Below are 6000 nucleotides of genomic sequence, written 5' to 3' on the forward strand. Positions count from 1 at the left end.
GCGGCCACTATAATGTGTTTCCATATCACCAAACCACGTGGTTCCTACTGCTGTCAGGGAGGCGGGGTGTGCAGCTCTCAGAGAAGGGGTACTGTAAGTCACATAGCTGAGCCTGCACTCAGGTGATACCTAGCTCTAAATGTGCATTTAATAAATTAAAGCTCTGTGTGAAATTGCTCCTCTAGTGTTGATCTATCTCCATCCCAGGGATGAACTCATGTCCTTAGAGGCCTTTGAAGCTGATGGGCATTCCTGCATTTGCATATTCATTTCAAGTCTGTGCCATAGTTCCTTTTCCTGTTAATGCAATAAAACACTATCACAACAGCCATCGAACAAGGGGTTGCAGTTCCAGGCTGCGGTCCATCATGGCAGTGAAATCACGGCAGTGGAAGCTTGAGGGAGCTGGTTGCATTGTGTCAAAGGTCAAGAAGCAGAGAGATCATGCCTCATTCACTGTCTCCACTGCCAAAGTTCAGAATCCCAGCCTAGGAAATGGTGCTGCCCACCATTATAATGAGTTTTTCCTCATCAGTTAGTGGAACCCAGACCCTCACTCACAAACGTGCCATAAGGCTCATCTAGGCGAGTCTAGATTTGGCAAGTTGTTGTTTGGTTACCACTGGCCATGACAGTCCACACAGCACTCGGGACTGAGATTTCACAGTGCCTCTCTTTCTAGAGTGTGTGGCCTGGTGGCAGAACTAGACGTTTTAAATGAATTAGTCAGTTGTAGCTGAAATGGGAAATAAGGTATTACCATAATTAGACAAATAGGGGAGGTCTGGGGAGCAGTAATAGGGAATCAGTAAGGACAGAGGAAATTCCAAACAGGCTCCAAAGTAGAATGGAGAACACTGCGTTTCATAAATTAGGAGGGGAGGGGGTTAACATGGGTGTAAAGAAAGCAGCAGATGAGAGAGTGGCCACAGATGACAATGGGGTCAAGCAGAGCTAGGCAGCCATAGAGAGTTTTGCAAAAGAAATTGAACACTTGTTTTTATAGTCATAGAAGATCTTATGTGATTGATTTTAGTTATAGGATCAAGAAAGATTGGAGTAGAAAACATGTATTATGATGGCTAGTAAGGAGGTGAATTGATTTATTTATACATGTTAAAGCAAGACTGGGGGTCCTAGCAGGGAATTTGACTGAAAGAAGTAAAACTAGATTTGATCATCAAATATACAGGGATGCAGGAGAATGTGTGTCAAGAAGCTATCATTTGTAAAACTGAGTTCTCAAAGAAGCAATGACTTAAAATGAACAGAAAGTGGGATCATGAGTCTAATTACAAATGGCACATCTCGGAAGTGACGGTATGGGGGTCCAGTCAGGGCATCTCATGACACTTGGATGTGTGTCTGTGGAGCTCAGAGTGCGACAGCTGGAGGGACCAGTGTGACAGTCTGCAGGGCAAATGAAATGCTAACACTTTTTTTTTAATCAGCATTTCAACCATCTTGGGTCTTTTTCTAGCAAGATAAGCATTGGTCCACATACCTCCCACCTATATGCCTCATTCTGTGCCTTCCAGCCAGACTTCCTGGAAAGGAATATCCCTGAAGAATTTTCTTCCAGTCCTACATTTTGCATAAATTTCACCATCAACCTGAAGAGAGACTCTGTTCACTCTACTCTGAGACTTCCCTTGCTGGTAAATATTTGTCAGGACCACTAGAGAAATTCCAGTTGTAAATTTATTAACTTTAATGATGGCCCAAACCTTTCCTCCCATCTGGGTCCCATCCTTTGGTGACATAAGTGGTACAATACCCTACTTGACAGCCTCTTTTATTCTTAGTTGAATAAAATTCTCTAGCTAGGTCATATTATTCTTACAAAAATAAATAAAAAGAAACTCCTCAGAAACAAGCAAAAAGATAGTGGCAATGCAACGCAGGCGTGTCCCTGATCTCACCAAGGCCAGACAGACACTGCTGGAGGAAGCAGGAAGGTGGGAGCAGCATTACTTTCGAGGAACTCACAGGAGTCACCATCGGACCAAGGGATGGTCGGGTCTCAATGACAACTGACCTGTTATCACTTGAAAACACTCACTTCTCGAACTTCTATCTGCTCTGCTGTCATAAACACTCCGGCATGACTTTCCAGCTGCTTACATGTCACTCCTCTTCCTGGTTTCTTGCTGAAAGTACCCTGACTTTGGTATGTAGCGTTCCTAAGCTACACATGTTCAGGTTCTCCGGGTGCTAGAAGTAAGCATGGCAACCCTCTGATAGTAAGATTTAAACAAGACCCTCCTAGACTAATATGAAAGGATACATTTCTATCTTTTCTTCCTGCTATAAATAATTATGAGCCTAATGTCTGGAGATGCAGATGGATCATGGGCAGAACGCAACAAGAACAAAGATCTAAGAAAGTCAATATATATTTTAGTTTTGTCGCCAATGATCAAATAAATATACTGTGCATGCAGCCAAACATATTTTTCCCAATAGATTTGCTGCCAATATACAGAATTCAATACCTAGGTTCGGGCTAACATATGTCCATAAACTGCTTGCTGCCCAAGCATAGGTTCAGTCACCAGAACCTACGTTAAAGAAGAGCAGGGTGTGGCAGTGTGTGCTTGTAATTCTGTCTCTAGGACTCCAAAAGAGGTAGGGGTTTGAGGTTTGCTCATCAGCCAGCCTAGCCTGATAGATAAACTCCAGCTGTGTGAGAACTGCTGTCTCAAAATCCAGGTGGACATTGCCTGAGGGAAAGGGCTTTAGGTTGTCCTCTGTGCATTCCCGTTCTCTCTCTCTCTCTCTCTCTCTCTCTCTCTCTCTCTCTCTCTCTCTCTCTCTCCCTCTCTCTCTCTTTGCACGCACACATACACACACGTAAGCACACAAGCACAGATATGTATACTTCAATGCAAATGAACAAACACACACAAAATGAAGCTTTCCCAAACAAATGGGCTAGTTTTACGTGTCCCGTGTGTTACAAATGACACGCATGTGTCACATTCTTACAACTTTTAAAATAAGTTTTCTCCACCTCGCACATCTACCCATCTTGTGACTGACCCTGAGATTTTGTCTCTGTTTATTTCTTACTGCACACTTGGGTCTTGGTGAAATTTCTCCTCTACTTCCGCCAGGGCGGTGCGTGCTTTCTAGGCTGCTGTCCAATGCATCCTCCCTCCACCTCTCCCGATCTCATTATGGAGCCCCTCACACAGCCAAGATTACCCAGGGCCTGAGAAACCGATAAAGTCCCTCGCACGCAATGCTCCTTCCTTCTCATAATCTTCCATCATGTTACAGTCTTTTCGCTCAAAGGCTTCATTTTAATCAAATTGTCCCCTTGACCTAAATATATCTACCAGATACACTTGCTCAGTATTGAATGCAACCTTATCCTCTTCCATTCCTCAAATCCTACTCATTTTCCAAGATTCAGCTCAAATCCCACCTCCTCCGCTGTAGCTTGCTCATACACCATGGCCTGGCCTTGTCTTTCCTTCCTCTCAAATCCAGCTTTTAATATCAGTGTTATTTTCATCTTCCATTACATCTACAGAGTATTGCCCAGCTACCCTGAGCTAATCAGCCATTCTCCAAACAAACATTCTCTTTGTCCAGGCTATTTTTTGCAGGCTGAAGCACCCTCATTCCTTTCCCCAACCTGGAAACGTTTCGCATCTATGGAGGAGACACACGTTGCAAGTCTTCTTCCCTTTAAGGCTGTCTTCACTCCCAGTTCTCCCCACACTCTCTGTCCATTGCACTCTTTCTTTTGTCTTGTGTTTACGCCATCTCCTTTCTTACAAAGACCTACCACTTTCTCAACTTTGTAGTGGATGTGCCGCATCCTCAACCCTAATGCATCAAGCAGAGCTCTCAGATTGTCTCAGCCAGACCTCTCGTTAATCAAAGAAATAATAAGCCTTCAGACAGGTAGTGACTTACACAGCCACCGCGCTCAGTTCAGGGCCCAGTCCTGTGTCAGTGCTCAGAATAAAAAGATGAATGAGAGACAGCCTCATCCGACAATGAGCTAGGAATTTAGTCAAGGTGTCAAATATATTTAATGAGTGAATCACAGCTCTGTATTTGGGGAAAGAAGATCGTCATGACAATCATGCTGTACCATACATTTTCTGACACTGCCACACAGCAGAAGACAAATCCCACGGAGAGAGACAGCTATAGAGAATTTTGAAATGCTACCACATACATTAATTTCCTAGGAATTTAAAATCTAAAAGAGATGGCCCATAAAGATAACTTAAATCAATCAAGATAACTTAAATCATACTGCATTTACTTTGGTTGGCTGTTGTTGTTTGTTATTATGCATTGGAGAATGACCTTGATCTTCTCACGCTCTGAGTTCCACTTCCTGAGTCCTGGGATTTCAGGCTGACAGCATTATACTCATGCAGTGCTGGGGATGGAACCCAGGGCTTCATGAAAATTAGGCAAAGGCTGTACCCACCCAGGGACTTCCAGTCTGCCACCACATAGGCTTTTGTTTGTTTGGCTTTTTGCTACGAGCATCCCCATTGTTATATAAATACAAATTTAAGCAGATTAAGCAAATATGTAATATTTTATTTAACCGTTGCTTTCTTGTTTTGAGAATAATAAGAAAATGTTCCTTTGTTGTGCCCAGATTGTCAAATTCCAGCCCATCTAGTCTTCATTTTGCAAGAGAGATCATAAACAAAAATCTACATGATCTTTCTGGGATCCTGAAGCTTTTTGATTCAGTCAGTGGCAGACTGTTTTCCAGAGTGGATAAGCAGATTGTTGGTATAGTCAGTCCTGGGTGAGAACCACTCCTTTCCATATTCAGACACAGAGACTGGACCATGTGCGTTCAAATCAATTTTCTATTTAAAGAATTTCTTGCTTTTGCGCCTCCTACTTAAAGATCTGCTACATTTGTTTATCACAAAGCAATCTGTGGATATATAACACATTATTGTTTTTTCCTTTTATTGAAAATGGATTTTTTTTTTTGGCCTGGTGGTGGTGGTGCACGCCTTTAATCCCAACAGTCAGAAGGAAGAGGCAGGTGGATCTCTGTAAGTTTGAGGCCAACCTGGTCTACAAGAGCTAGTTCCAAGACTGGCTCCGAAGCTACAGAGAAACCCTGTCTTGATTAAAAAGAAAATGGATTTTTTTTATTATATATCCTGGTTACAGTTTCTCCTCCCAGTTCCTCTCCACCTTCCCTCCCATCTGGATCCATTCCCTTTATGTCTCTCATTAAAAACAACAACAAAAAACAGGCTTCTAATGGATAATAATAAAATATAATAAAATACAACAAAATAAAGTAAGATAAAGCAAACACTAACAAATCAGAGTTGGACAAGACAGACAAATAGAAGAAAAAGAGCCCAAGAGAAGGCATAGAAATCAGAGCTCCACTGGTTCACATCCTTGAGAATCCCATGAAGACACTAAACTGGACGTCATAACATCCACGCAGAGGACTAGGCACAGACCCGAGCTGGCCATGTGCTTACTGAACAGTCTCTGCGAGTTCAGGTGAGCTTTGCTCAGTCGATTGAGAGGGCTTTGTTCTCCTGGTGTCCTCCATCTCTTCTTTTCCACGGGGTTCCCTGAGCCTTGAAGGAAGGAATTTAATGAAGATATTCCATTCAGGTATTTATTGTTAATAACGTAAGTTATCCTAATTATTTTCCATAAACTATTATCAGAATTCCATATATTTTAGCCTAAATGAAGCACAACCTATGGCCACTGAAAGGGAGAAGGCAATTCATGATCAGGTAAGATCTGAATGCTACAAGGTGCTGATCACTAAGTCCTGTAAGACCGTAAGGAATGAAGTTGATGCAGTTAAAAGCGAGCTTGTATTTGCTGAGTGGTGCATCTAGTACTATCCTTTTGTCCCGTCAAGCTAAGTCTGCAACAACTCGTATGTTATCTTCTCCAATGAACAGGATCCTGAATTAAATGCTTGGCAGGAACAATAGCTCCTTTTTTTTTTTTTTACAGTGCCTAAAG

Source organism: Alexandromys fortis, unplaced genomic scaffold (assembly GCF_014885135.2).
Source record: "Alexandromys fortis isolate MF-2015 unplaced genomic scaffold, M_Fortis_MF-2015_v1.1 scaffold_62, whole genome shotgun sequence".
NCBI lineage: Eukaryota > Metazoa > Chordata > Mammalia > Rodentia > Cricetidae > Alexandromys > Alexandromys fortis.